Source organism: Bidens hawaiensis, unplaced genomic scaffold (assembly GCF_021521415.1).
Source record: "Bidens hawaiensis isolate Kalapana, Puna unplaced genomic scaffold, B.hawaiensis_p1.1 tig00049622_1, whole genome shotgun sequence".
NCBI lineage: Eukaryota > Viridiplantae > Streptophyta > Magnoliopsida > Asterales > Asteraceae > Bidens > Bidens hawaiensis.
Genome location: NW_027498870.1, coordinates 58,711 through 73,132, shown reverse-complemented (window position 1 = coordinate 73,132; position 14,422 = coordinate 58,711). Strand labels below are relative to the sequence as shown.

General features: G+C 36.7%; 1 pseudogene; it reads right to left on the bottom strand.

The window, feature by feature from the left end:
• Nucleotides 1-1,651: 1,651 nt before the first annotated feature.
• Nucleotides 1,652-12,063, bottom strand: LOC143598080 (nicotianamine aminotransferase 1-like; annotated as a pseudogene).
• Between the last annotated feature and the right edge of the window lie 2,359 nt (nucleotides 12,064-14,422).

Here is a 14,422-nt window from a genome sequence, read left to right as displayed (position 1 = left end):
GTTACCACTAGTGTTTTTAAAACCGGACCTGTTCGGGCAGTCCAACCAGTCGGACCGGGATTCGGTCACCCGACCGGTCCGGTTTGATATAGTTCGATCGCTTCTCAAAAAACCGGCCGGTCCTATCCAGTTCACCGGTCCGACCGTAAAACTGGACCGGTTCAACCGGTCAGACCAGTGAACCGGACCGGTTCAACTGGTTTATTATGGAATTTTCATATATTTTTTGATTTAACATTTTTTCATAGTTTTTAGTTCGGCCGGTCCGACCGGTTCAACCGGTGAACCGGTAACCCGACCAGTTCAGTGTCCGATCCAGTTATAAAAACATTGGTTACCACCGGCATCTGCCACCTCCTACCACCTGTCCACCTGCCAACACGTCACTCCACCACTACCCCCACCCACATCAGTTCTTCAATTCCCAATAGAGACGGAGACTCAACCCACATCCAAAACTACCCTCATGGAGATTAGTTATGTTGTTAAAAGAGATTTTATGTTGATAAGAATACTCCAAAAATATATACAAAACCTTCCAAATTTTAAAAAATAAAAACACATGTTTTTTGTGTGGTTCTTAAAGTTTTCACGACTCATAATGGTTTTCAAAAGAACCATTGATAATTATTTAATTGTTGAGACTTCTCCTCATACTTCTCGTCATAAGAATCACTTTTTTTTTCTAATGATGAAGTGTTGTTTAATATATAGTGTTGTAGGTGAATAAGTGTTTATTTAATGAAGTTTGAAATCTGACGTTACGTCTTAGTAACGGTTTATATAGGTTTGGCTTTGCGGATGCTAAACGCTAGTGACTGTATTTATTTACACAAGAAATCAATATTTAAACAAATGAAATTTTAGTCTAAGTGACTTATTCATCTAATAGTATTTTTATATAAATACAGAGTAACAGAACTCTATGTAGGGCTGACAATTTATACCCGATACACGAATACACGACACGTACCTACACAACTTTAACAGGTACCAGATAAGGCCTTAGCAGGTTTCGTGTACTAAACAGGTAGACACGAATCTACCTGTTAATTTTCGTTTCTAAACAGGTAAAATACCTGTTTACCTGTTAATTACATGTTAAGTACCTGATTAGATTTTTATAATTAAATATATATATTTATAAGTTATTCTAGACCCTAAATTCCTAAAACATTCTCACTTTTTCTCAGCCGTCACATTCTCACGACATTCATAACTAGGTTAATACGAATAATTTGGCTATCGTAGGATCGATTTCAGCTCTTATCGTGTATTATCGTGTCTTATCGTGTATACCATGTATTAATAGGTTCTTGTTCGTGTCTGGGAAACAGGTACACAATAAGTTTTCGTGTCGTATACAGGTAAACACATTTCGTGTTCGTGTCTTATCGTGTTCGTGTCTTATCGTGTACGGGTATACATGATATGCCAGCCCTAACTCTATGGAAAGATGGTGGTACAATTCAACATTCTTAAGGAGTTCCTAAAGTCGTTTGATAGGTTTCGTTAAATAGTATCGGTCATATTTAAAATGCCGTTGAAAGTAAGGATCCAAATAAGTAAACATCTTTTCACGTTTATTAAAGTACACAAAATTGTTTCATTTGCTGATAAACTTGATTGCAATACATGGCTACGGATGAAGTTCTGTTCCCTATGGATCACAAAACATGATCTAAATAAAGGATTATGCTCTCTTGGAGTGCCTTTCACAAAAAGATTTAAGTCTCATGATGCCATCTTGAAGATATGATGGATCAATAGCAAATGTTACTCGGAGCCAGTTGCGGAGTCCTACACTTACACCTGAAGAAAAAGAAATGCAGGATGCGCATGAAAGGATCAGGAATTCAAGATCATTTACTCTTCTAGTCAACGATTTAGTGAAGTTTGTTTTATAAACATTCGAAGGATAAAGAGGTTGAAATACTATTTTACACATGGTCATCATATATTAAAGAAGGAAACGATAGCAAATCTTTTATTTTTAGGAGCATATTGTTTTTCCCATATATAGGTTTTGTTTCTATGTTTTTTTATTTAGTCTCTCATCTCCTGTTTTCATTCATTCAAAAAACATTCCAATACAAACAAAAGTGCACCATTTTCATTATGGTATCAGAGCAGGTGTTTGATTAAACCTAACCCTAAAACCATCTACCACCGTCTTCCTCTCTTTGAAATCCTCATCAGGACCAAAAAAAAAGGGTTGAAAAACCAATGGCCAAGGCTGCTTGCGTCGAGGATAACAACAGTCCCATACCCGGCCTAAACGGTGAGCAATACCAACAATTTTCAGGTATATTTGCAGCAAAGCATGCTTCAACCAAGGATGAAACTCCTCCTGTTGCTAACATGGCAGATATATTCGACCCTAACAGCAAATGGGTTGTGGATTCGGGTGCCACCGATCACATAACTCATAAGCTAGAGTGGTTTAATAACGATTTCAAAATAACTAACGAGTTACCGGTCACCATACCTAACGGTTCCTCTATCCCTGTCCATGGGAAAGGTTCATGTACCTTACCTAATAGAATACATATTAAGGACGTTTTACACGTTCCCGAGTTTACTTGCAATCTCCTTTCCGTCAGCCGTCTAGCAAACGATTTGCAGTGTGCAGTAACATTCTTTCCTGAATTTTGTACAATGCATGCCTTAGATTAAAGGAGGTTGATTGGAGTGGGTAAATGCAGTCAAGGGCTCTATCGGATGAGCATGGTGGCGAGCGAGAGAAAGGCTATGATAGCCACTTTTGATATTTGGCATAAACGTTTGGGACATGCCTCAAGTAATAAACTTTCTAGTTTTGATTTTGTTAAGAATACCACTTTTAAAGCCAACAATGCGATTTGTGATTCGTGTGCAAAAGCTAAACACACAAGGTTGCCTTTTCCTTTAAGTTTTATTAAAACCCAAGATTGCTTTGAACTACTACAATGTGATATATGGGGAAGATATAGAACCACCTCGCTCACTCAAGAAAATTATTTTTTAACAATTGTAGATGATTACAGTCGCTCAGTTTGGGTCTTCCTTTTAAGACACAAACATGAAGCAAGTGATTGTTTAATTGGGTTTCATAAGATGATTAAAACTCAATTCAACAAAAGTGTTAAAAGAATTTGATGTGATAACGGTGGTGAATTTATGTCCAACCGAATGATCAATTTTTACACCGACCAAGGTATATTGCTTGAAACCACCTGTCCACACACACCACAACAAAATGGTGTAGTGGAACGAAAACATCGCCATTTGCTTGAAACTGCCAGAGCTTTAAAATTTGAGGCTAAACTGTCTTCTAGTTTTTGGGGTGAATGTATTTTCACTGCAGCCTACATTATTAACAGATTGCCATCTAAAGCCATTGAAAATAAAACACCTTATGAGATTGTGTTTGGTCAAAAACCAAACTATGAACACATGAAGGTATTCGGTTTCCTTGCCTATTACTAAAACACCGACACCGGAGGTGACAAGTTTGTAGAAAGGGGGAAGCCGGGGATTATTTTGGGTTACCCTCAAGGAACAAAAGGGTTTAAAATTTTCGATACTAATAAACGAAAAATTATTGTATCTAGAGACGTTCGGTTTGTTGAAAATATTTTCCCGAGTGAGACAAGTAAGGTGCTTGATTGTGAAGAAGAACCAGAAATATTTACTTTTCCTCCTTGGTACTATGATGAAACCAAAGGAGAAACTCAGTGTACCAATCATGAACAAAGCAAAGAAGTAGATCAAGCAGAAAATGAGTGGCTTGAGAATGTTTTTCAAGCTGAAGATGGATCTCCAATTTTTGGGACTGCTAATGAGTTACAGTCTAATATCAAAGGGAATGAAAGGGGACAAATGGGTCAACAAGATGGTAACATAAATGAAATTGGGCCTATAGAGAACAATGAAAGTGGTCCGACAGAAACTAATGATAGTGAGCCAACAAACATTAGTGGGTGTGGGTCAGAAGTCAATACCGAAACAGAAAGCACCAGACCCAAACGCAAACGAACACAGTCAAAACGGCTTGATGGTTACGATGTAAGGCTCCCACCATCCATTGATCATGGTATGACCACTCCCAACCAAAAACCCTCAACGGTACACCCTATGGCAAACTACATTTCCTATAATAAATTCTCAAAATCTCACAAAGCTTTTTGAAAGTACTTGGATGAGCACGAAATTGATCTAGACCTTATGATTACGATGATACATAATGTTTAGGTATATGATTAAAGTTGATATACGTTATGATTGATATGAATGATATGAGAGAATAGGATTGAAAGAGTAACGAGAGAGGATTAATAAACAAACTAGAAACTTACATTAATGAATAAGTTACAAACTATATATAGGGGATGACCACATTCGTTAACTCAACAGTTAACGAATGTGTCATTCGTTACATTAAACCATATGAATGAACTCTTCATTCGTTAATACATTTAACATATAACGAATAGCCCTCATTCGTTATCTCATTCGTTAAACTGGGTTAACGAATGAGCTTACAGATTAGACGAATGTGTTACATTCGTTACGCGGTAACGAATGTAACATTACATTAGAGCGAATGGCCCATTTAGCCATATTTACATTAAGATCCCTATACTTTAAACTAATTACATTAATGCCCTGATAAAGATTGAGACGTACAAAACGTGTATCAACAAAATCCCCCTCGTCTCGAGCTCTTTATCATACTTTAGCGTTAAAACATCTTTGTCTTCCAATCAACGCAGCTGTGAATCTTGTATGCGTAGCAGACACGAACAACCTTCTGAAACTGCATTGCAAGATCATAATCCTTTACATTAGCGAATCTGATTTGATTTGTGAATAACGTGTCGTTGTCAGACTCAGATAGATTGACCAGCCACATCGGATCAATTACACGTAACGTCTTCGTGCGTGAACCCTGGCCATAAACAATAACCGCTTCACCTGTACGATTATCATAATACCAATAATTAAATGAGGTGAAGAGACTCTGAGGGAATATCTTCATCGGAACTCTCTTCATCGTCTTCAGCGGCTTCACTATTAAGATTAACTTCCTCCATCCCGTGCGTGCATCTATCTCGTCAATATATTTGTATTTCGGCACCTGAGGCTAGAAGAATTTGAAACCAAAGCGGGTTTCATGCAATAAATGCCAGTAGAACCAGCTAGCCCATTTATTGTCTCCACGATTAACAAACGGACGATTAGCTAAGGTTCGTACATCCCATCGAGGCATAGATAAAATATCGTGTGGCGTTTGAAATAATAAATACCGTGCTCCCACTTAACGATATATACCTTAAGATCTGAATCGTACTGCCAGGCCACCATATCACCTTTAACGTCTTTAGCAGGCTTGTACTTCTTCATCTGGTATGCAGATTCCCAAGCTTTCTCAACTTTCACATCTTCTCGATCATGATATTTGAAAGTCTCGATCATCTTATTCATCTTCTCAACGTTATGCTCAAACATACCATCAAAAGCACATTTCCGCTTCTTCTCTGTAGTGGACACATGGCTAGATTTTGCAGCTTTTAACTTATCTTTTTCTTCCTGTAATCGACGCTCTGCCGCATTGAAATGCTCAGTTGTAAAGAACAGAATACCCGAGTCATTGTTATTATCTGTGTAAAACTCCGGATATTCTTCAGTAGTAACATCTTCCACTTCCACTTCTTCAAAACCAGGTACATTTCCGTGAGGAATACCTGTATCAGTACTATCTTCCATCTCCACATCCACGTTCTTACCCAATTCCTCAATCTCATCATCATTTAGATCCAGAAGCAAGGCAATTTGTTCTTTCGTTAAAGAATGATCAACAAATTCACCTTCTTCGATCTCATCAGCATTCACCATACTGTATACAATCCCATCCATTCCTACAAACAGAAGCATGTTAGCCAGAATAACATCTATTGGCTTGGCTCTCGTGTAATCTTTATATGGAACAATCTTTAGATTACTAGCTTTATACCCACTACCAACACTCGCATCAGTTTTATTACCCGCCGACGTTGTGGAACTTCCGCCCGGTTGCTGATCTACCCCACCCCCTGCACCATCTTGATCGTCTTCATTATTTTTCAACTTCTTTAATTCATCTTCTTTGCATGTCAGTTGAAGAATAATCTCATCATGTTTGTCTAACCTCTCCCCTCTTGAGCAGCAACTAGGGCTCGAAGTTCCTTATTATCACGCTGAGCCGATAGAAGATGCCTCAGCAAATTCCGTTGCGCTAGCTCATTTGCAGCTCTGTCTGCTTGCATTTGAGTGTGTTGTAAATGCAACAGATTCATCATGTGAAACCATTGAGCATGAGGAGCCATGTGATAGAAATTAGGATGCACTGGTTGCATAGGACCCTGAGGACGACTGAATGACATAAAAGAGTGCTCAGGCCTCGGCAACGGTGTTGGAGTAACAGGAGTAACAGATGTCGTTGGCTGTGGTGTAGGCATCTGTGCCAATACAGTATGTAATATGTCTCCAAAATGAGGATCAGGCCTCACAGTAGTAGCCAAAGTCAGAGTTGGAGGCATTGAAGACGTAGGCATCTACACAAGTGTTGGATAACAAGGAAAATCTGTCATTGTAGTAGGAGTAGGAGAACGTGGAATCTTTGGAACTGGAACTAGAGAAGCAATAGAAGAAATAATAGGAGTAGAAACAGCAGTAGAAGGCACAAACGGCTGACTCGGTATCTCAATACCCGAACCCCTTCTAACTCGTTGTTTCTTGAGTTTCTCCCCTTTTTCCGTCATCGGTTCATTACCTTTACGCTTACGCTTCTGTTCATAACTTAACTCGGCTTGTGGTCCTGGACCACCATCACCACCATTATCTCCACCATCATCACCATCACCACTTTCACGTTCTGAATCGGAATCGTCATGAGCCCAACAATCATTAGGTGGCGCGACATAATCAATATTCGCTAGATGACCAATCAAACGTTTATACCTTGGTCGATCTGCCAAACTCTGACATCTGTACGATCTCAAACATCGCATCGTCTCTTCATTCATATGATCTAGCTTCATCACGTCTGCTTGATCTTTTTCCAAGTCAGGCACCAGATCATTTATCATCATTTGTAAAAATCTGGGATACATTAAGAACTTATGTCTGCTGGTGATGTTTTCTTTCAAATGATAAAAAACCGATTCGGAGATATTGAATGGTTTATTCAGCACTAGAGCCACGAATGCAGATTGTAGCATCACCCTGAACTCGTCGAAACCACCTTTCCGACCACCCAGGCAATGAATAAGAACATGAAGCAGATACTTGTATTGTTCACACAAGTTCGCTTTGTTGTACATTGATTTGCCTAAATCTCCGTTATACTTTACTCGGCCGAATAATCCTCTAATCAACGCTCGATCGAACTCACACCTATGATCAATAGTATCGTTAAAACCCAGTGAGTCTCGTATAACCCCAACATCTATCACTACCCGCTTGTTCTGAACAACCGCTTCAATCTGATTTTCCGCTTCATTAATTCTGGCTGTATTCCAGAATTCCCTGATTATTTTCTGATAAACGATTGTTCGGGTAGAGATGGTCTTGTAGATTCTTGAGCGGATAAGAAAACTAATCATACCCCCAAAGATAGGAGTATCTTCAAAGTTCGGCTCTAAAAACGCACATATGTTGTGGCTCTTATTCCAAGACAGTGCCATTTCTGTTAAGAACAAACATACATTAGTAAAATATTCCAAAATAATCAAACTATTCAACAAATGACAATCACATTCATTAAAAACTGTAAACGAATGTGACTTTCGTTATACAGTAAAAGGTTCATTCGTTATCTTTAACGAATTATCCTTAATCGTTAACCTATTCGTTACAAGTAACAAATCAAATTTAACGAATCACTCTGATTCGTTATACTTTAACGAATCCAATCTGATTCGTTATGAATTTAAACAATCCATCCGTTACCTTAACGAATCAGACAGTCATTCGTTAACTGTCTTAACGAATCAAGCTACATTCGTTATAAAGATAACGAATCATGCTTCATTCGTTATAAAAATAACGAATCAGTCTAGAATGTGTGTTCGACTAATCTGAGAGTCAAAATACAAACAATTTTGACTATTTATAGTCAAAATCGTTGTGTTCATATCAGAATCTGTTAAAATTCCAAACAATCTGTACGATTAACCATTGAGTTTGTGTTCGGAAACCAAGTGCATGTAATAATCCATCAATTATCGATTCAAATGTAATCTCATATACGAATATTATCGATTTCTAATTATTCAATTAAGGTCATGTCTTTAATGAATCAGTTTAACACTTAAACCACCGATAAATCTTCGTGAAACACATATGACGATTATCGTATTTACCTGCTGATCACAAAGATAACAATCAATTAGGCAAATATGCAAGTAATGGATTCTGATGAAATTTTGGCAGCGTTTCGTTTAGAGAAGGCAATGGAATAGAAATTAGGCGAATGAACCGTCATTCGTCTACCCTTGGGATTATATCCAATAATTTCACGCGAATGAGGTCATTCGTTCAAAATTTGAACTAACGAATGGCCTCATTCGTTAACTGTTGAATCTCATTCGTTAAAATTTTTAACGAATCTTCTCTCATTCGTTAAATTGTTAACGAATAACTAAGTTATTAGTTAATCTTTAACGAATAAATAATTCATTCGTTAATCTTTAACGAATAATACATTAACCATTCTCATTCGTTAAATGTTTAAACGAATGTCTTCCATTCGTTATGCACAACAGAAGCGAATGTCTATATAGCGAATGAGATAACTCATTCGTTATATTTAAATAACGAATGGCTTTACATTCGTTAAACATGTTAACGAATCACCAAACCTCTTAAGGAATTAAATAATCATTAAAAACCAAATTAGGGTTTTCAAATGAATTAAATTAATCAATTAAATCCAAATTAGGTTTTAATTGTATACATTAAAATTCCCGATCAACAAATATCGGTACTGATTAACTTAAACGAATTTTTACGTTAAAACATCAATTGTTACCAATTGAAAATACGTTAAGCACGATTTAACTTAAACTTTTTCCGGGGTTTAACTCTTTTTCCTTTTCTCAATGATTAATTCGCTAGCTTGGCAAATCAAAACTAAAGCAGAAAAATAAAAAGAATATAAAATCTTTTTGTATATTTTGAAAATTTTCAAGTAGCAAAGAACTAAACACAGTAAATAAAAAGCAGTACATATTTTTGTGAGTTGAGTAGGGAATCATATTGACTAATAACATCCTAGACTACACTTCAATTTTGACATTATTATGCACGTAACCCAAAGATGATTGCAGATATAATTGTCTACTTTAAAGTTTAGACAGATCCGTCCGTAACTTTACGATACATTTTAAGGTTCAATTAAGCACAAATTTTATGTGGAACCCACCTGTCAAACACAGTTTCATATCTCTTATACAGTGAATTTCACATGTACGTTTTCCAGTTTTCTTTGAATTGATTAGCTGTAACTCATACAAAAATAATAAAAAGAAAATAAAGCAGAAAGTTAAACTTTTCCCTTAAGATCGGTATTACTACACGCAGATAAGATTCCATTTTAACAAAAATAAAAATATAAAAATAAGCAGAAGTTGCATAAAATCTTAACTCTCAATTCGGATAATCCCGTATTATCGCGTGGAGAAAGTCCAAGATTTTATACGAAACACCAAGAAAATAAAGCAGAATATCCAAATCTTAACCCTCAGGTCGGATAATCTTATCGCGCAGGAGAGGATCCAAGATTTGAATAAAAATAAAGAAAAAATGAAGTTGAATTTCTTTGCAAAAATAAAGATAAAACAAAGCAGAATTTTCTTCAAAAATGAACGCATGCACACACAGCAATAATAAAACTTTTTGATACTTAATATATATATTAACTATGCATCAAGATGTAACACCACTAGATTTGGCAAGCATTTAGGTTTATATCTTTTCAGCACTTATACGATCTGTTAAGCCTATCATACATATCATGCAATTGATCTTACGGCACTTTTTAGTCTACTTTATTCATGTGTTAGGTCCGCTAAGTCAATGTACTATCATGTGTTAGGAAACGATAACAAATCTTTTATTTTTAGGAGCATATTGTTTTTCCCATATATAGGTTTTGTTTCTATGTTTTTTTATTTAGTCTCTCATCTCCTGTATTCATTCATTCAGAAAACATTCCAGTATAAACAAAGGTGCACCATTTTCATTATATATACCTGGAAGGATTATGACTGACTCTTCTTTAGCAAGCTTTAGACAGAAGTCCAGATCATCCTTGATGTCCTCAAACATAGATATATCCAATCCAACCTTTTATACATAAATCATAAGTGAAGGGTAGGTTGTAATGCATATGTTTTCTTATAAGTTATAATCATAAGTCCTTAGCATATAAAATTTGCATATGTTTTCTTACCATAACACACATGGATCCTTGAGGTCTAGTTGGGCAAGAAAGGCCAGGAACAACTTAAATTCCTGCATAACAGGATATTGTCGATTCCTTAATTATATCTAAAGTCTTTGAAAAAAGTCATCCTTAGTTTCGGCAAGTATATGAGGAAGCGCTCCCTGGAAAACACAAACCCTAAGAGCATATGAGATTGAGCATGAAAGCATCTAGTTGAATATGATATTTAATTAGGTTGTAACAAACCTGAATAAATGCCGGAGAGTATGATGATAAATTAAAATATTGTTTAATGCTTGTGATAATCTGAAAGATAAATGAGGATTGTGTTAGCATAATGCGTATTCATATTCATATATGCATGTAAGTTCTTGAAATTTGTAGATCGAACCCCGTGTTCTTTGAGGATGCCATCGGGATCATGGGCAACAAGCCATCCGATTCGCCAACCAGGAACCATCCATCGCTTTGATATGGAACCAAGTGTAACGATAGGGGTGATTGACGCAAACACACCCATAGGAACAAAAGGATTTTCCCCAAAAACAATATGTCCATAAACTTCATCAGAAATTACTAATATCCCAAGCTTCCTTGCAGTCTCCGCAACCTACCAAAAACCGTAAAGGTTATAATCATTAAATCGCAACCAAATTGATTTTGTTAAGAATAAGTTAACTTTTTTTATATAATGGGTATCCCTGCCCTGATGTATAACCAGTCAAAACCTTGTTTCCTTCACACGTATGAGGTGACCGTTATTTGACGATCACTTAGGTCCAAGTAGGGGTGCCATACGGTTTGTTATAATTTAAAAAATAAATAAATAAAGTGATTGCCAATTTGTTTGACGATCACTTCCTGTTCATTTGGTAAGTCATAAGTGATCTCACCAAACAAAATGGCAACAAATCAGAGATATGCCAGATAAGAGATTTTTGGGTTTGCAGGGAGTCCCGCTTCCACGATCTTCCTAACAAACTTTGACTTTCCTGCCAGCACGGCCGGTCTATATATTTTATAGATATTAACGTTGGCGTCGGGATGATATTTGATGAATTTTTGTTGGGCGTACCGTGGAGGTCCGTCTTTCCTCGACGTTCTCCATAATCAAGGTCATCTCTTTATGACGAGGCTGTGTGATGTGAGCGCTATATTATGTGCTGGTCACCGAGTTGGATTCCATCTCATCCGCCATGTTGAATTCGAGCGAACTCAGACTCTGTCACCCTGTGTCTCCGAGGAGTTGATTCATGTTCATCGTCCCCCTCGTCTTGCTCATTCACCTCGTTACTACTCCAGGCCCAGCTTAATAGAGTTATGTTTTGAACTCCCGAAGAGAACTTTTCTTGCATCCTCGCTATCATCTTTTCTTGCTCTACTTTCCACCGTTCCATGATGCTTGGTGGTACTGAGGACTGTGGTTGCTGTCGTGGGTGGAACCTGGTTCTAGCAGTGACAGTGAAATTAGGCGGATGGTTGGATGTGTTAACGATGTCCTCTGTGTTGGTTATAACAGTGTCTTGCACCGAATTCGTCCTTTGTTGGGCAACTAACGCTTGTCCCGCCAAAGGAGTAAGTGTTTTACCGCTCATTTAAACAGAAGGATTGAAAATTTTGGATGAAAGCTAGTTTAAGAGAAATGCACGGATGACGCCAATGAATAAACACTAAATTCACATGGGGGTTAGAGTATAATCCGGCTGTGAGAATAAACCACCTACAAAACAAGAGCACTGTGAGCTCGTTACGAAAAGGAGATGGGGGGAGGGGGGCTTCTCGTAATCACCCTCCAGCTTGAGAATCAATATGGGGAGAATGAATATAAAAGCACAAGTTATCATAGAACACTAGTAAGTATTTTCGCGAAAGAGTTCGGATCTTTTGGCTGTTGGAGGTGGAGAGGTATTTATAGCCGGATGAGAGGAGAGAAGGCATGGCCAACCTGCCATGTCAGGAAATTCACCAATCCGAAGGCTTGCACGTGCTCTAGAAAGGTTGGTGAATAAAGTTACTGACTAACGGCGGCATTTGTAATGAGTAGTACTGCTGATAATACGCTGTCGGTTTCTTATATGCTGGAAGTCCCTTTCGGTGAGTTACTTCCTTTTACACCATACTTAGGAAGATCATTGGGGTCAACCTTTCTGATATGTCAGGGAATGTTTGGTGCATGACTGAATGCCCGTCAACGCCATTTGTACTTGGTGTTCTTGACTGTCCCGTGGAGTGTGTAAGTTCGCATGCGGAAACTTCTCTTGCCTTTTAGTTGGGTGTAGGGCCCTACTTCTTCAAATACCGATTTATTCTAACCCTAAAATGGCATCATATTGTGTTAACGAGCTTGATGTGTACATGTTAATCCCTTTTAATTACACAATTGATAAATAACACGCTACATTTAGATTGACATATTTGCATAATAACCCTATACTTTACATGATTGGGAGTATTATTTAACATTAGTAATCATTTGGTAATACCTAATGGTGTTCTACGATGTCAATTCATTAGGTTTCAGGTTAATCGGCTTTTATAAATTGAAAATCATAACTGATAATTTACCCGAATCTTTATTCGACACATCAGGTTTAGGTTGCTCAAGTTGTGGTTTTATCGAGTCGGGTTAGTGGGTTATTCAGTTTTGCTCATATGCTTAAGATCAAGTTAAACATGCTATTTTGGGATCTAAGGTTCTATTGAGTTACGATTAGTCATCTATAATAAAAGCATAACACAAGGCAAGTTTCTTCTTTGTTTCGTATCTTTATAGAACCACGTATAGATAAAAACTGTCAATAAAGTTTGTAGAAACTTAAGACGCATACTGTCTTTTTTATAAATGGCCTGCCGAATAATACCCTGATCACTGTCCAATATCATTTGATTTCTACGATAATAAAAACAATAAAGACTAATTAAATATCATCCTACATCATATAGTTTGGTACATGGGCGAATCCAAGGAATGGGTAAGGTGGGCCGATGCCCACCATCCGCATGCCGGAATACCGTGTTTATAGGTGTGCATTATATATGATGAGTCAACAATGAGTCCAGTGCCCATCATCGAAACTAGGTGAGGATTCAGGTGGTTCGTGGACCATGCGATCGTCGGATTTTATATTAGCAGAAATATACAAGTGCGAAGTTCAGGCAACAAATCTGAAATATGAAACGAAGATGTGGATGGAAGACTTTAGTTCTTTATATATATATATATATATATATATATATATGGGTGAGTTATAGAGTAAAAAGAGATAGTTTTATAGGAAGAATAAGAATAAATCTAGGCCCTTGGATCTAGGATCTAGTGGTTAAGATTATTAGTTTCCTAGGATCTAAAATTTAGCCTACATAGTTTCCTAAATAGACTCATATAGTTTCCTAACTCTAAATTTTATGTTCTTCTTACTCTTCCTACAAAACTATTTATTTTTATTTTAACCCTTTTCTATATATATATATATATATATATATATATATATATATATATATGTTACTAATGGTATCAGAGCCATGGAATTAAAGGGAGGGTATTTGTGTTATGGTTCAATACTTTTATATCTAAAATGATTAACCTATTTAAAAAGAAAAATACTGTTAAAAACAGTACAAGCGAAGAATATGATATTCCAAAAAATCTTGATTTATTAAATAAATGGACAATTCCTCATATCAACCCAAGGGTTATATACCAAATTGGAAGTTTTGATAATTTTTTAAATTGGAAACAAGTTGTTAAAACAACTGAGGAAGCTGTGTCAGTCAGTAATGAAGAAATGATAATAAAACTTTTAAATCTTTCTGATTTAGTTAGATACAAAAAAGATTATAATTTTATTCATGTTGGTTTAGTCCAAGTTGCTTTTAAGCCTTTAACTTTACAAGGATTACCGGAAAGTTTTATAGCGGTATTACGAGATGCTCGTAATCTAAACTGGAAGCAAT